This window comes from Oenanthe melanoleuca, chromosome 8 (genome assembly GCF_029582105.1).
Source record: "Oenanthe melanoleuca isolate GR-GAL-2019-014 chromosome 8, OMel1.0, whole genome shotgun sequence".
Taxonomy (NCBI): domain Eukaryota; kingdom Metazoa; phylum Chordata; class Aves; order Passeriformes; family Muscicapidae; genus Oenanthe; species Oenanthe melanoleuca.
In genome coordinates, this window is record NC_079342.1 from 7,479,966 (window position 1) to 7,497,912 (window position 17,947).

Below are 17,947 nucleotides of genomic sequence, written 5' to 3' on the forward strand. Positions count from 1 at the left end.
CAGCAGATAAGAGTAAACAGGCTCAGGGAGGCAGCCCTTTGATGCTGATGTTAATTTTGCAGCAACTGAATTGCTCTTCTGTCATTACAACTTAAGATGTATAATTGCAAGATCATCATTTTGGGGAAGTTACTACTGCCAAATATTTTACAAAATGTGTATTAATTAAGCAGTTTAAAATGAAATGCACCTTTCCTTACTGACATGGAAAAGAGGAAAAAACTGCAGTGTTGAGACCTTAAAACATTTATAAATGAGGAGGAGAATGTGCTGCAATCTCAAGGCTAAAATAAGAAAGGGACTTTTATTTTTAATATAACCAAGCCATTAGAAATAGGCAGACTAGTTCAGATAAAAATAGAATTAAACTGAACCTATAGTTAATATTCAAAAATACTGAATGCTTGAGAAACTGATAATAATTTTTGCATATCTCAGTAACCCATCTGATTAGTAGGGGCTAAGGAAAGCAAGGAAATATGTAATAAAAAGGTAATTCTGGAGAGGGAAGTGGCTTAGTGATCTAAGTTTAAGTGTTTGGGAGTTTCCATGTGCTTTTTTCGTGATCATGTCTGTCAGCATGTTTACAAATAACTGTAGTAGGAAACCATATGGAAGAAGAGTGCATGAATGCAACATCAGCTCAGTGAGAAATGCCTGCAGCTGCCTGTGAACCCGACTGTATTTGGGAATGAGGAGCTTTGCAATGCCCTTTGTCAGAGGTAAAAGAAGGTGGTGGCTCTTGGCTCCCTCCACTGCACTCCCTGTGGGAAGTGATGGTGGATCTGAGTGATCTCTGAAAAAGGAGAGCACAAAATGTGTCACTTGTATCAAGTTTCTGATCAAGTGCAATGAGAACAGCAAAGATGTCTGTTGGATGTTAATTAGTCTGTTTCTACCATACTGCAATAGTCTTAGCTCCTACAGAATTCTTGCTGAAGAATTCTAAAAATCCATTTGGGTGAGAGCAGACAGTTGTAGCTGGGGAGATAAAGCAACAGCATTGTGGAATATTTCAGGGAACTTCCCAAGATCAACCCTTTGAGAAGTTTAACAAGTTTGGAGCATAGTGGAAGGGGGATAGTACAGGTTTGTTTATTCTTATTGGAGAAAACTAGAGCTTAGGTTCTAATCTAAGATACAGTAGAAGCCAGGAATTAATTGATAAAAATGAAAGGTGCTACAGAAGTATAACAAAATCTGATCTTGTGGCTCTAGTGAGTTGGATTCTTCTTGTGGAGTTATGTTTGCTTTTAAAACAATGTGTTCAAGTGTTCGCCTCATTCCTACTCTGAGCTGGTTGTGCTTTTACCTTCAGGCTGATGTCTAGGAATGGGCAGATGTGTCTGTTGATCCATTTAGACCAGACCCCACTACTCAGACCAGCTTACTGCCCAAGGGCAGGAGAAGCCTGGCCTGTAAATCTGCTTCCTTGTGCCTTTGTAATCAGGTGCCTGTCCCAAGAGCACTGATTGCCTGCTAACATTTCTGCTGTGGGGACGGCAGTAAAGGCAGCTATTACAGTGGAAATGGGAGCAAGCACAGCTAGGAAAAAGCTAATTAAAAATGAAGGGGATGAGGAGCCTGGAAGAGGTAATGGTCCTGGAAAACATTTTGGTCCTAGGACAAAGGGTTATTTCTGATAGGCTTTCTTAAAAGCATTGTCAACATAAACTCTTTCTGTTCTGTAGAAATCTCTTTCTGTTTCAGGTATCTTTCACAAACCACTGTCACTGTGTAATTGTTGCTGTTTCATCTTTTCCATCTGGACATTTTCTCTTCTTCAAAGTGATTTTAATTGTTGCAGTAACATAGCTACTCTATGGATCTTTGTTGCATTCCCTAAGAACTCTTGCCCGGTGCTGAATCGGGGTTGAAGCTGTCCATTATGAATGAAACACAATGTAGCTTCACAAGCAGCATTATTGAAGAGGCTCTTTGCATTATCCCAAGTACCCACTTTACTAACGTGCCTATTCTCGAGAGTAATAAGGGCTGCATTTGATTCTCTGTGAACAATTCAAGGGTCAGGGTCTCGACTCACTTGTGCTGGGATAAATGTAGCAGAGCATCACAGAAGTCATGGTTGTTATGGCTCTGTGTGGCTGGAGCAGAGATTGAAATGTTTTTCTCTGTATCATAGTAGGGCTCTCCCAGGCCAAATACATAGATTATATTTCCTGAGCACTTACCACCAAATAGAAGAAATACATATTTAACAACCTTAGAGAAATGAAAATAGGATTTAGTGATTTAAGATATTAACATTTTTTTGTCAATCTCCAGTTGTTTGTTTGCCCTTTTTCTCTAACATTTTTTTCAGCTTTCCATTTTATTCAGGCTAAAAAAAAAAAAAAGATGAGGAATAATATCTTCTAACATTTTTATAGTAACAGTTATGGTAATTTTAGAACATTGTCATGCCAGTTGGTGTGTTAAGGTAATTTGAAGACATTAAAACAAGATGAAAAAAAAAAGAATCTTTTATGCTAATGATGGCTGATTTACTCACAGAGGAAACCTGGGTTTCCATCACTGTTAGTGTAGCAGGCCTGCTGTTACACCTGCCTCACTACTTCCCAAATAAAATATGATGGGCCTTTTGGAAGAACGTTGAGAAACTTAGAACAAGGAATACAGGCCAGTATAACTCCTGGTTTTTGGACATTCCTGGCTGAGTCCCCCTGCTGCAGGTCTGGCCTGTCTGGAGCTGTGATGTGCTGTGTGATTCTACTGAAGGGGACTGAAAGCAGAGAGATGGAGGGCATTTTTCTCCAAATCATGCAGTCTGTGCCAGAAAGCCTGGGCTCTGTGGAGACTGCCAATGAGGGCTTCTGGTGCCAGTGTCCCCCCTCTTCTGTCTTGTTGCCCCCACTTTTCCAGGCTGGCTCCCCTTTCCCTTTCCCTTTCCCTTTCCCTTTCCCTTTCCCTTTCCCTTTCCCTTTCCCTTTCCCTTTCCCTTTCCCTTTCCCTTTCCCTTTCCCTTTCCCTTTCCCTTTCCCTTTCCCTTTCCCTTTCCCTTTCCCTTTCCCTTTCCCTTTCCCTTTCCCTTTCCATCTCACTGAGGGCAGGAAGATGTGGTTCCCTCGAACTGAAAAGAAGAAAATGTCACTTTTCCACCTTCAGTTTTTAGTGATCCTAGTGGCCATGGCAGGAGAGGGAGGAAGGCTGGACTGGCTGAGGGTGCTGTGGATTGCCCTGGGATGCTGAGGTGGATGTGGGGCTGTGCCCTCAGCCAGGAGCTCTGCCAAGGAAGAGTGAGGATCCCCTTCCCTGAGGAGACAGAACTCATTGCCAGGGAAATTGCTGAACCACAAAGGCTGATCTGCTCAGAAGTGCTTTCAGTCCAGGCTGGTGTGTGCAGCCACCTCTGCCTTGACCCTGTTTTCCAGCAGAGTGTGCAGAAAGGGGCCAAGAGATTGAGGGAAGGGCTTTGGGGCTTTGCAGGGATGCCTTCAGAAGTGAGCTGTGCTTCCCTACCCAGGTGAGGACTGTGCTCCTTCCTCATTAATTCCTGCCTCTGGCTTAATGCCAGTGACTTTATGCCTGTTGGATTTAATCTGTTCAGCTCAACCTGTCTTGGAGGACAAGGGGGTTGTTTTTGCTGTCCTGTTTTGCAGGACAAATACAGCAGAAATCCTTGAAGGAAGCTGGTGCTTGGTTCCTCTGTGAGGGAAAGGATGTGTAACCTGGGGAGTGCAAGTCTGCAAAAGCTTTTTCTCACCTACACAGGGAGCAACAAGGAAGGAGAAACAAGGGCAGTCTGCTGAGAAGTTAAAGCTTAAAGCATCCTTAGCAGGAGAGTGGGAGGGAATACTGTTTAATCTCAGAGTTTTACCACTCTTAGGAGACAAGACTGGAGGAGTGAGGAAAGTACATCATGAAATGCTCTGTGACATGGCAGAGAAATGTACTCTTTTTTTCAATATTGCTGAGGAGCACAGGTTATTGACTTGCACTCTGCAGCCAGGTACTGAACAAACACAGCAAAACCCCCTGAGCTCCTTGGATAGGGGCTGTCTTTCTGAGCCAGGGAGTACTGACCCCTTGTTTTGTGCTCTGACAAGCTAACTTTCCTGCAAGTCAAGCAGTATTTCCACTCAGAATTCACTCAAAATCACAAACAGGTGCCTGTTTCACATGTTTTCAAGTGGTACCTGGTTTTCACTGCATCTCTAAACATGTGCACTGTGCATGCCCAGGGGGCTCAGCACCTTTTCCACAGTGAATTACCCATTGGACTTACCTGAGCTTCCTGTGATTTCACAGCAAATAACTGAGTAAAGCATTCTTTGAGAATCAGCAATTTTTACTATTTGTTACAGATCCCTAAATTTATACACAGTTATTTAAAAATGGTAAATTTATTGATTTAGCAAACATTAGTGTACATTTTTCTCATAATATAGTGGTAGCAATTCAATGGTGCCTTTTCCATAGGGTCTGGTAAAAAGGAGGAGATGAGCAAAGGGTCCTTTTCACCAAATCTTTGCTCTGAATGGCACTTCGGGTGTGCCTACAAAATACAGAATTTCACAGTGTACAATTCTCATGGGAGGTGATCACTACCAATGAGAGACTTGTCTCACTGCCCACCTCTCTTTTCTGGCAGTGGCTCTTGGTTTGCAGCAGGTGGCCCAATGCCACACATGTGTAAAGGTGACAAACAAGCTGCTGTGCAGCACCTGCCCTGGTTAGTGCCTGCTGCTGTCAGTGCAAGCAGCATCACCAGCAGGAGCAACCTGCTGGGAGTTTGAGCAGCTCCTGATGAAATCAAGATAGCTGCTGGGGGAGATGTGTAGGAAGACTGGTGGGGTACTCGTCTTTCCCCAGCTGGTTACTGGACAGATCTGGATCCAGTTTGTCTTTTCTCTTTGTCCTGTTCTTGTAACTTTATCACCAAAATAACTTGGACTATTAGAGTATGCTATTAGCTATGGACCCCACTAATAAGTCTTTGTGTGTGTGAGCCTGTCTCAATGTTCTTTGTGCTATAATTAACATGATAGAACCCAATATCCATTGGAGTCTTTGGTGGTGGTGGTAATGCAGCAATACAATATCACACAGCTCATTACTGTGGAGCCACATCACCCCTTCTAGAAAGACAGGGAGACCTGAGAATTTTACAATAAATGAAGAAGGATGAACCAAAACTTGTATTCACTTACAGCTAGGATTCTTGTCCAGTACACACTTCAGATGGAGAAATAATCTTTCAGCTTCCATGTAACTGTGCACAGCAGGTCATCCACTTGGTCTGTCTGGATGTAGATGAGAAAGGAGGATCCTGTCAGAAAGCCAAAGAATGCTCTACAGAGCAGATTTTAAAAGAAAAGTCACTATCCACAATGTGAGCCAGACTTCCTTCCAAAGATTATCCCCAGTTTAGGCACCAAAACAAAGTGATCATATTCAGTCTAAGAGCTCAGTGTTGTGTGTGTGTGCAGAGTCCTGATCTCTGTGGCACTGCCAGAGCACTGGGGGGCAGCTGCTTCTTGAAATCATTAAAGTGTCTAAATATGACCTTGGCATATTGAAAAATCTGTCCATCCACAACTGAGGGTGCTGAGCCCTTGAAGATTAACCCCCTGGGCCTTATGGAAGTCTGGTCCTGCATCTGTTTGGTCTGGAAGTGCTGGGAGGGAGTTCTGACTATGCAGATGCACATTCCTTGTTGAATTCATTTACAACTGGTTATCGTATTTTGCAATTACTCTGTCATAAGCATAAATATCTTTGGGGGAGTAAGAATTATTATTAATTTGTTAATGTACTAATACAAATCTCTTTGGCATAGTTTTCATTATTCTCTGTTTTGTTAGAAGCATGTATCTTTTTCACAGCAAATTACACTTCACTTGATTAAATGCTGGGAGAAACTTTTTATTCCCTGTCAGTGGAACAGCCTTTATTAAGACAGTGGCAGTTCTATACTTTTCCCTTTGACTAACTTCAGAGAAATAAGTTTGAGAAATTATTAAGAGTAGATTACATCTGAGAGAATTTTTAATTCTTGGGTTTTTTTTTTCCACTTTTCCCTTTTTTTTTCCTTACTTCCAGTTGATATTGATAAAGGAACTCTGTTCACAACTCTTTTGGTTTTGACATGTCAGGAGGTTGCTTTGCAACAACTCCAAAATTCTGGGATGTTGTAAGGAGTTCTTAAGAGCACGAGCCTGTGCTCAGGAAAATGCAGAGAAGCTCACAGCCAAGCTGATGTCATGCACAAAAGCAATTGGTGCAATTGAGAACAAGTGTGAGCCTTGCAACCAATTATTTTTCCAGTGTTTTCCAGAATGGAAGCCCCCTTATTCAGACAGTGTGTTTGTGCTGTGAATACAGACAGTAAAACACTGGTATCCTCTGGCTGAAAGAGTTGAATCCATATGTGAATTGTGGTTATTGCTAAAGATACATGTTAACCATTTTTGTAAATAATTTGTGGTTTTGCTAAAATAGTGCTTTGACCCATTGCAAACCACAACACATTTTCAGTATGTTCTTTCAAGCTATAATATTTTAGAACTTTTAATTTTGTTCTGTAGATTTTTATAATTGTTGGCAAACAATTTGATCATGCACTCATACACCTATATAACCATCCATAACATACACCTGATGTGGTGTGCATTACTTCCCAATTTCTCTTGCATTGCTGAATAATTTGCCAGAAAAGAGCCAGTACAGTGATCCAGCAAAACTTGTGCTGCACTGTCCTCGATTTGCAGTAAGAGAAGCACTGGGAGTCACATTCCCTTTATGGCACAGCTTTAATCTCACTGGATTTATCCTGAGAATATTATCCTTGCTACAGAGACATACATTAAAATGATCCCTTTTTTTTCAGTCTGTGGATATTCATTAACCTAAGGAGATATCCTAAACTTGTCCTATGGTGAACCTTTTAATAGCTGGGCAAGCAGAGGGAGTATTGAGAGAACAACTTCTGTCTGATAAATAAATATTCATTTCTCTTAGTGCCCAGGTTCAAAGATTAGGCCACACAGCTTAACCAGTGATAACCTGGCATCCATGAAAGTCAAAGATCCCTTTCACTCATGACCTGTATCCCTGTATAACACAGCTTTTAACTTCTGTACATCCCATGGAGAGCCTGTGTTGCACAAAAGTTGCATACAGCCCCTTCTGTTTCATGGATATTTTTTGTTGTTGAGAGTAGAAATCACGTTGCTCCCCATGCCTGCAGTTCCTTGTTGAAGAGGGAAGACTGTCAGTGGAACAGGGTTATGGTTCCAGCTCTGTCTTTAAACAAGGATGTGCAGTACATGGTGAGTGCTTTTGTTCCTTAGCACCACACCTGGCCCTGACAGGCACCTAAAAAGAGCTTTTTCTCTCAGAATCTCAGACCCTTTGCAAACCCTAAACAGATTCATTAACTCCATTTTATACATAAGAATGAGAACAGATGTTAGTTATGACCTTTGCATTTAAAAAAGTAACTTCTGATGTTTGGATGGCTCATTTTTGTTGTAAGTGATTGAGAAATGACCTTTGCCAGGAAATCCTTTTTATGCTCTTGCTTGCATCTTCTGCATTTCTTTGACTTGGACTAGTCTTTCTAAGTAGATCTACTGTCTGAAAGGGTTGGTTTTGGTTTGGGTTTTTTTTAAAAGGCTATTTGAAAGGTCTGGTTTTGGTTTTTTTTTTTTTTTTAATAAGCTATTATTAATAGGTAGTATTTTCAAAAGTCCTAAATTGCATGGGAGGGACTTTATCTTAGTTTTCAGGCAGTAAAATATGATGAATAAAAAGTACAAATAGCAGTTTGGACTTTTTGTTTCACATGGAGAAGAGTTTTGCATCCTTTGGTGGTTTTAATTTTGACATGGGACTGAGGCATTTGCAGAAGGCAGTGAAATTCCTGGAGCACAGTGTGGATTCAGGCTTTTACTGACCTAGCACAGAATGGGTAATAAGTCCACCAGGACATTGTGGACAGAGAAAAAAAGAAGTTAAGGAAACCAAAATACATTTAAAACAGAAGCAAAAGTGTTTTTGACAGGCAAGAAACAAACCAATTATTTAATTCACAGTTAGCCTTGAAATGAGAGGATCTAATTCCAAATCTTCTGTGCTTGTTGCAGTGCTTGATTTCAAATGCACAACCTTAAGTTTTCCCTGCCACTGTTTTTACATGTGATTTTGATATCTGAAATTATTACTAAAATGCTTTATCATTACTCTTGTAGTGTAATTCTAGGTATCTTTTCAAAGGACACCATAATGGAAATGTCATTTTTAGTTTTCTCATAAGTGGTTTGGAAAAGCACCTGTGATAATTGTAGATTGTGTTTTGTTTGCCTTATAGCCTTTACTATTTTAGGTGATTAACAATAAAATGGCCATTCTTTCTACTACATAAAAATCTTGAAACAAGTTTCAACTTAAGAATTTCAGACAACACTGACAAAAGTTTGAGACAAATGTGCCCTGATTTGCTTTCTCTGTTGGCAAGAAAGGTGGGGGGAGGTGCAGGGAAAGTTATATCTGCAGTGATTCCTTTCCTGGGGAGCAGATTTGAGGAATGAGCTCTGTGAGCACCTGCAGTGACACTCAGTGTTTCTCACATAATCAAAATTAACAGCCAGGCAAAGGGATGTGCATAGGAGGCACATCCTCCAGTGAGCTAGACAAGAGCTGTGGGTATCCTGCAGATAGGCTCTACCTCCACAGTGATCTGATGTGAACAACATGGTTTATGGATGTGAATCCCTGTCACATCTATGTGTGCAATTCTGTAGAGCACCCTAAGGGTTCCCAGCAGCCTGTGAAATGGTCTCAAACTGGTCCTTAAAGATCACCTAATTCCAACCCTGCATTCCTCAAGTATTCCAGCACCACGAGGACTCCTTATATCTTTCTTTAGAGCACTTCCATGCTGGAGACATGACTGAATAGATAAAACTGCTCATTGCAGAAAGTGTTTATAAATGCATATTCACTATTAACCTGGACCACCTACTTAACCTGTAATTCATTAAGTAAAGAAAGCATTTTTTTTCTTTCAACAATCAAGATATGGATTTAGAGGCTTTATAGCATCACTTTAAAATAGGAAAAATAGATCCTATGGGTGCATTCAGAGTGTTAAACAGCATTTAACAAGGCATATCCCATTAAAATCAGAGGCTGCTGTCTGGAAAAAAAAGAGCAGCAAGAATGTAATGGAAAGCAAAATAAATCAAGCAAATGCACACTGAATCTTAGCTATGAATCTGGCCTTAGGCAATTTGGCACTGGTTTGCACCCTTGGAGATGAGCTGCATTGCAGAGCTGCTCTCTGACAGGAGGGTGCCTTTACAAGCCTGTTGGAGGCTCTGCTGCAGCCTCTGCCAGTTTTGCTGCCCAGGGACAGGTGCTGAGTCACGTCTCTCCTGGTCAAACAGGAGCCATCTGCACTGTCCTTTCCAGGAGGAGCTGCTGGCCTCTCCTCTGCCAGGGGGAGCCTGCAGGATCATTGTGATTCTGAACCTAAGAGGAGGGATCAGTGACTGAGCAGTGAGTCTAATCCTGTGCTCTAAGGAACTTCATTTTTTTTTTTTTTTTGTCAATATGGTGAAGTAGCCACTCATTTCTCTAACCAGCAGAAAAGTGAGGATGATTCTGAAGCCACCTGCACAATATCTATCTACCAAAACCTTTGTTGGAGACACTTGTTTTAACCAGCACCCCTGAGGTTGTACAAACTTAGGAATTTGAACAATAAGCACCAATTCAGAGCACCAGTTAAACAGCATGTTAAAGTCAGGCTTATTATACAGGAGGAGAAATCCCACCTGCCTGTTCATCTTGGTTGTTTCTTCACCCAAAACAGGGTGAAGAAGCTCAATTTTCAGTGATGAAGTGCTGTAAACCAGCAAAACCTGAGTCCTGTGTGGCTTCAGGTTTAGCAGCATTATTTGAAACCATCCTGCTTTGGTCCCTTCTAAAAGATGTAGATGTGATTTGTACTCAGATACTTTTGTGACTGAAGTTTTAAACCAAGGCTATAACTCTGGAGAAAGGGTGATTTTGGAGGAAGTGGTTGACTGTGGCCTAAAATAAATGGCTGGTCCCAGAGTCCCTGGAGCAGCTTGCTTTCCTTGGACAGCACAGGACAGGCAGCACGCTAAGCTTCAAACACTGACAAATGTTTTTTGAAGTGCTGCTAGCTATATTAAACCTGCAAATGCTCACAGTAGCCCCATTTCAGTCACTTACCCTCATTTTTCCTGCAGTCATTATTTGTTCCCTTCATTTTCTTGTAGCTCAGCAGTTCCCTGCCATGAAAATGGCACACAGGAACAATATTGACAAAAAAAGGGGAGAATAGATTGAGAATATATATGTAGATGTAAATATTTATGCATCCCACATTACCTACTACCATAGAATGTGCCAATTTAAATGAGTCTTCATTGATAACTGCTTTACAATTACTTGAAAATATTGCAAGAGAGGACCTTGATCTGTGAAGAGCACTGAGGAACAAATGCTGGAAAGCCTTCTGGTACAGGAAAGTATATATTATATTTTAAGAAGGTTTAAACAGCCATGCTGAAAATCTTAGGACTCACCCATTTAAATGCATTGCTAAATCATGACCTAAAGCTTTCCAGCTATCTGAAGCTATGAGTAAAAAATATTGTGTTTAATAAAAGACATTTTAAAATGATAAAAAACAATATAAAGTTGATGCTAGCTATGTTTCTGGGATTAGCAAAAGACCATTGGCCTTCCTCATCCATTAATTGATCCAGGAGGATTACACAAACTTTTGTTGCCATCCACCTCTTCCAGATGATGAGTAAACCTCTGCTTCTTGGTGGGCATTGACTTGTTAAATACCTCCCTTTGCCTTTTGCAAGTACAGAGCTGTTCTGCCGCTTTGGAAAAGAAGAAATTAAACCTTTAACCATTTAAGATAAGACTAAATTTCACATTTTGCCAGCCTGAATAAGGATGGATATCTCTCTGGGCTGTTAGTAATAAATAGTTCTTTTATTTCCCCAAAGGATTATATTTATACTTAAGGTAAAACAGTTAATTACATTTTATATGTAAATAAAAGTTGAATTTGTTAAGGTAATTCTTACTAATAAGAAATATAAGTTATTCCTAAGTAATTTCTAGATGCTATGAAAATGTTTTGGAAATTTTTTTTAATAGCTTCATACCAGAATACTAGCCTTCCATAAATATTTTTTGCCTATGAAACATTTATAGCAAGAAAATTATGGCAAAAATTAGCACAGAAAAAAAAAAAAAAAGGTTATTGTCAACCAGAGCAGAGTGCCTGCCAGAAATATTCAAAGCAGATATTGATTGAGATACCATCTTACAGTCTTGGCAGCGAGATAACTTTTACACAGAACAGGGAAAGCCAAAAGGCTAAATTCTCTGAAGAGCAGGGTGTTCAAAAACCTGCCCAGGCTCATGACCCAAGAGCAGTCTCTTCAGAGTACTTCTGACTGAAACAGTCTATTATTGATTCAACAGGCTTTCTTGCTTTCCTTGTCTTTAGTTTCTTCTGCTGTCCTTCATTTCAGTCATTTGGGGCTTTTTAGGAAATCTCAAAGAAGAAGTATCTCATCTCTTGCTTTGCAATTTCTATTATTCCCATTCAGAATAGCTTGTTAAAGTACTAAGAAGTTTGAGAACACACTAGTAATTTAAAGATGTAGAGCATTGAAAGAATATCCAATTTTGTTGATATAATGTGCAATTTTTGTGTATTTTTATACATATATTTATAAAGCCCTACATTATTCTCAAAAAGCTTAAAATGCAGTCCAATGCACTATCAAGGCTGAATGTCAATGAAACTTGAGAATTCTGAATAATGGAGGTGCAATGCTAAGGTCACTCCAGCCAGCTTCTGTGCTGTTCTTGTTAGCAGGACTGTGAGCAGCCTTTTGCATGGTTTAGGGGATTAACCTGAGAGGAGGAGCACTTTCTGTAATGTGCAAGAATATGTGGTCTTAAAAGGAGCTCATTGCAAGTTTGCCAGAAGCATAACAGTGTATTTTTAGCTAAACCAAATTGGCCTTTCCTTTAGAAGGCCATGTGCTGAGACAGTTCAATTAGCAGAGGAATTAAAGTCAGTTTTTGTGAAGGAATGCCAGATTAATGTGGCTGCTGCTGCCCCACAGCCAGTAGAGTCTGAGTTGCTGTGGGTGTTTTTTGCCTGTTAACTTGTAGGGTTTTTTTATTGCTGTTTTGTGGGGTGTTGAGATTTTTTGTGGTTTGGTTGGTTTTAATTTTTTTTTTCAGAACAGTTCTATTCATTGAGGATTTCCTTCTCTGAGGTCAGTCAGGGCTGTAGCTCTTGCTAAGCTTCTTAGGAATGTGTCATTTGATGGGTGCAAACACCTTTTTTGGAACTGAGGAAAATGGGGCAAATCAAGTACCAAAAATCTTCTTATTTATTTATTTATTTATTTATTTATTTATTTATTTATTTAGGTGTAAAAGGAGTCTTTTTCCCCCTGTTTTTGAAGGGCTGAATTACAGGATGGCAAATACAGAATGCAAGTAGAAAATGGGAAATTGAGAGAGTAGTGGAGATATTTGGGAGAGGAGATGGGGAAGAAGCACAGCTGAGTTTAACAATCTTTCTGGTTATGGTCAGATTTCAGTGCATTTCAGGCACTTAAGACCATGGAGTTTATATTTATTTCTAAGTGTTGACTTAGAAGAAAAGAGACATTATTTTATTTGATATTCTGGATATATTAACTTTGTTCTCATTTTCATTTGTTTCCATTGTAAGACTTCTACTTTACTATGGGTTTCTGGAGGAGAAATATGTAAACTTTTAAATTTCAGTTTAAATTGATCATACAAAAGAAAGAACTTGAAGACTTGCACTAAAACTGGCTGGGTACATCTGAGCCTCCATCTTTACCAGCACACGTGTGCCCAGTGCAGGTTTTTCTCTGAGCTCAGCTCAGCTCAGAGCAGTTTTATGAGGGCCTGGCTTGGAGCAGCTCAGCCTGGGGCTTTTCCAAGCTGCAGTCCCATTCTCTCTAGATCTCAGTGCCTTTTAGTCCCACCTCCTTTTGTAGAGCTATATTTCTTCACAAAGGCATGTAGCAGTATTTCTGACACTTCTGACTCTTTATTGATGGCTGATGCTCAGTGGGCAGGCAGACAGGATAGGAGCTGCTTTTCCAGCTGCTATCTAACATTATATCCTTTGAACTGTAAGTTTATCATCCAGTGGGTGGCAAAATTTTCTACATGCTATGACTCCATGGGGATAGATGATAGACTAGTTAACAAATTTCCTTTTTTTCCTTACTCTTTTAGTGCAAATCTGTATACTGGGGTATAACTTTATGGCATTATAAATCCACTTAATTTGTGATTAGAAATCACTGGTTCTATCTGCTTTTCTCTAACATGCTTAACAATATGATGATTCATGGACTGAAGATTTTAAAATGCAAGTAATGTGTTGGGTTCAATCCTCAGGATAAAAAGTTCAGTAGATTTACTACACCTGATCTTCCTTAAGTTCCTGTCATTTACTAACTTCCTTAGAACTGAAACTTTGCATGCTGTATAGGAAACTTTAGAATGATTTCCTGGATGTAATACAGTAAGTCAATTATATAAATTCATTCTTTTTAGGTGATTTGCTGCTAGCTGCTTATTGATCTTTGATGAAAAAGTATTATGAAAGGAAATTTATGTGCCCATAAAGTTGATGGCAATAGTGATAAACAGGATTTGCATGCAGGCACAGCTAGTGCTTGCATTCCCAACAGAGAGGTTATATTGCTTCCCTCCCTGTGCCTGGAAGTGAGAAATAGTGCTGTACTTTTAGATTCATGAATCTGGTGTTGTGTGTCTGTGCATGTGTGCAAGCATGGAATATACTCATTATATGGTAAATTAGGGATATTTAGCTCTTTCATTTGCATTCAGTGACTGTGAAGCACATTCTGGGTAGATCAGGCCCAGCTCAGATTTTATGCCACTGACACACTTTCCTTATAGGAGGTGCTCCCCTGTTTTTCAGGCTTTTCACATTATTTCTGCTGGGGCAGTATCTCCAAGGGGGCTGCATCCTTTCTCAGTTTTTCAGAGCTGGACAAGTGCTGTGTACCTGTTCAGTTTATTTGGGGTTTGGGTACCATGAATTGAATATTCTCTGAATGTTTACTTTGGTACTATTCACATGGATGTGAGTAGGAGCTGATGTCACTTTGAGAGCTCCCCACTGGATGGGGGAGATTGTCAGGGCTCTCTGCAGAACCCTTTGGTGCAAGGCCAGTGGGGCTCAGCCAAACTCAGCACACTCTCAGCAGGCAGTACCACTTTTTGCCATGGTTTAAAGTAGAAGTCACATGAAAATGAGCGACTGGTAATAACCTTGTGATCCATCCTCAAGGTGTTAATCATCCCCACAGTACATTAAACAGTCAATTTGATCTGTGCATCAATCTCCCACAAAATGATGGGAAAAACAATATCATAGTAAGCCCAACAAAATAATTAATATGCAGTATTAAATCTCTCATAAACGGACAGTGAGGAAAAGAAAGCTCAGTCATTACATTGGATTTAATTTGCTGAAGGAAACGGCCTTCACACCTGAGCCACAGGCACAGCTTGGTTTTCTCTCAATTAAATCCATGCTTGTCTAAAGCAATGAGGGTTTGGAGGACAAGATCAGGGCACATGCTAATGAAATTCCCTGCTGAACAAGGACATTATGCAGAAACTGTTACAAGGCATAGACCACATAATCTGTTTTTAAAATTCTCTCTAAAGCCATGAATGCAAAAGCTTCCTGAACATTAGATATAAACCATGCTATTAATAACAAGAATTATTTTTTCAAAGTAATATTCTATGGATATTCTAAGCTTTTGCTACAGGATATTGCTATTCAAGAGTACTTGTCACAAGTTTTATATTTTTACACCTACCCTTTTGAAATCTAAACAAAAAGTTGTTCCTTAGTCCTCTCCAGATCAATTTAGAATTTTTCCCTTCATAAACGATGTTGTTGGCCAAATCAAACTACAGCAGTATGATCTACTGCAATACTGCTCTAATTAGGTTTTCTTGCCAGACTGTTAGAATTTCTGGCAGTAGCACATAGCTCCCAGAGAACCTTTAAGTGGGACTTCCAGAAAGTTGCAAGTAGTTAGTATGAAGGATTGCTTTTCCTTTACTGAAAACCATGCCTTGGAAGGATGAGGAGCAATTGCATTCAAAAGGACTTTGAGGTATGCCAAATGCAGAATGCTTTTGGGTTTTTTTTCCTTTCTCAAACATGGAAAAGATTTTTCAGGAACCTTTTCAAGTTTCTTCATCTGTATACATGTATAAGCAAGTACCCCTATTAAATAGTTCTCCACCATATTCATAGATATTCACAAATTCCTTCCCTGAGTCTAGAATAGAATTTGAACTGTTTCAAGTCATTGCTAACTAATTATTTTCTTTATTTCTATAGAGCATTTTTTAGCTTCTGTCTGTAACTCTCAAGAGAATTTCATTAAAAAAATTTCAAGGACCTTACAAAGTTTGTTAAAACTAACACTTTTAAATTTGAGAATGCTTTAATTTGCCTTCAGAATATTAATTCTAAGGGTGTTGTTTTTTGGTTCTTTTTCACCCTGCACCAAAGCCATCAGTCTCCAAATTTGGCATTGGAGGAATCCACCATTGCAAGTTTATATCTTTAGGAGTCACATCCTATTGTGACTGGCTTCACTCCACATAATTTATTTAAATATAAATAAAATAAAATAATGGTAAATTGGCAACAGAAAACCCATTTTCAGAATTAATTTCTTCGGAAAATTCTGAATTAAAAATACTAGACATAAAAAGAGAGGGTCTAAGAAATCAATTAGTTTCTCTCTTCTCTCCTGCTTATCCCTAGGATGCTCTTGAATTTACCTTGTTTTTATGCAGGGGTCTAGATGACCTATTTCCCCTCTATCTCAGGGCATTTTGTCAGCTATACAGCTATTTTTATCATATTCTTAATTTGATCCAACTTGTGTCATATGTCACATTTATGTCATTGCTGTTTTTTGTCTAGTGTTGCTGTTTATACATGACAAAAAACTTCCTAGCTGAGCCTAATCATTGAGCTCCTATCCCAACATTATAAACTCAATTTCAAATAGCGAGCTGAGTTTGAAACAGGAAACAAAACCCTTAAGAAAGGATTTAAAAAATCCCCAAACCAAACAACCCAACAAAAACATCACCATATGTTGGTGGCCACTTAGGATTACATCTTTTGAACATGCTGAGGTGCTTCTGCCAGGAACAGTGCTTAACTAGGCTGTTCGGAGGTTTGCTATTTAATAATGTATGAAAATCCCCCAACTAGTAATTTCCACTTTGGTGTGGTTTCATGATTTGTTTAGGGTGTTTTTGAGCACTTTCTCTCTTGGTAGGGTTTTTTGTTGTATTTTTTTTTTTTTTGTTCTGACCTTGTCTGGTTTGTGTAATCTGATGAGTCATCAAGATTGGACTCTGCTTATGTGACTTTATTTGCATGTGAAGCCCAAAGCAGCAGCAGTCTGTTGACAGAAGCAAAGAATATCCTCAGTGGTAAGGGAGCCATGAGGCTGGTGCAGTCCACACAGGGCAGAGGGTTAAACATCTGAGAGCCCTGTCTGGATGCTTGCTGGGCTCCAAAAGGTTTGGCAGCCTGGCCACCTCCCAGAGGAGCTTGTTCCAGTGCCAGCCTCCCTCCACCTCTTCCACACTGACTCTCCTGGATGTTTTGCATCCCTCTAAGAGCAAACAGTCCATTGCTTTTTTGGTTCAAAGGCATAACCCCACCATTGAAAATTCATGTTGGCAGAAGGAAATTGAAAATTATAAATTCTTCAAACTGTGAAATGCGTACAAGTCAGCCTCAGAATGTTTATAAAGCCAACCCCATTTTTGGCATATCATGTTTATGCCACTTCCATGGAATTGCCTTGGATCTCCTAGCACTAATGATAAGAAGTCTCAGTAAGAGCTGAAAAAAGATTTGTGTGGAATAAATAAGTAACACTCCCAGGGGTCCTGTGAATTCTGAGATTGATGGGTATGGCAATAACTAATACATGACTCTGCAGATTTGAATATGCAAAGATAAGCAGAGTAAGAGATGTGAGAATATTGGCAAAAAATAAAGAGCTGCTTTAAAAAAGTCTTAGATGATGGAACAGTTGTAGTGTAAATAGATTTAATGACAAAATTTAAAAAGCAATAAATTAATTAACTTCTTTTCACCTCAAACTACAAAATAAGACTCAGGTACAGTCTCTCTAAGTCAGAATATGAAAAACAAAAAAAAAAAAAAAGAATGAAAGAATGAGTCTGTAAAGGATTTAGCTGTTTCACATAAATCCAGACAAAAGAAAGAATGAAGAAAACCCTCACATCAAGCACTAAAAATTATCCTAGAAAGAGAAGGATAATACAAAAAATGAGAGAAACTTGGCAGTATGACTGTAACTCTAAACAGAATTAGTGAACAACACAACAGTGCAAAATGTTTTCATGTTAGAATTTGGCTTTAAAGAGTTGGTATGTTTTGTTGTGGTCTGCTTTTCACTCTTCATGCAAAAATGTTGTAATAATGCAAATCATTATTGTTTAACTCACTCTGATCAGAATTACCCCAAAGAGGATGTAAGAGCCAGAAATAGTGCCTTATCCATGTTCAGGTTTGGGTTTCATTAACAACATCTAACCATGGCAGACACACAAAATTGTGGAGTAAACAATTAGTAAGAAATGGTAATGTGGATGCATAAATGATGAAATCAAGCTATGTGTGTGCTGAATCAATGGAACCTTTTGTAGGCTAAGGATCAGAAGAAGAGTGTGGTAATGATCTCTGTGAACATAACTTAATATTTTTAAAATTCTCCAAGACTTCTTTGTTTTCCTTCCTAAAATTTAAAGCATG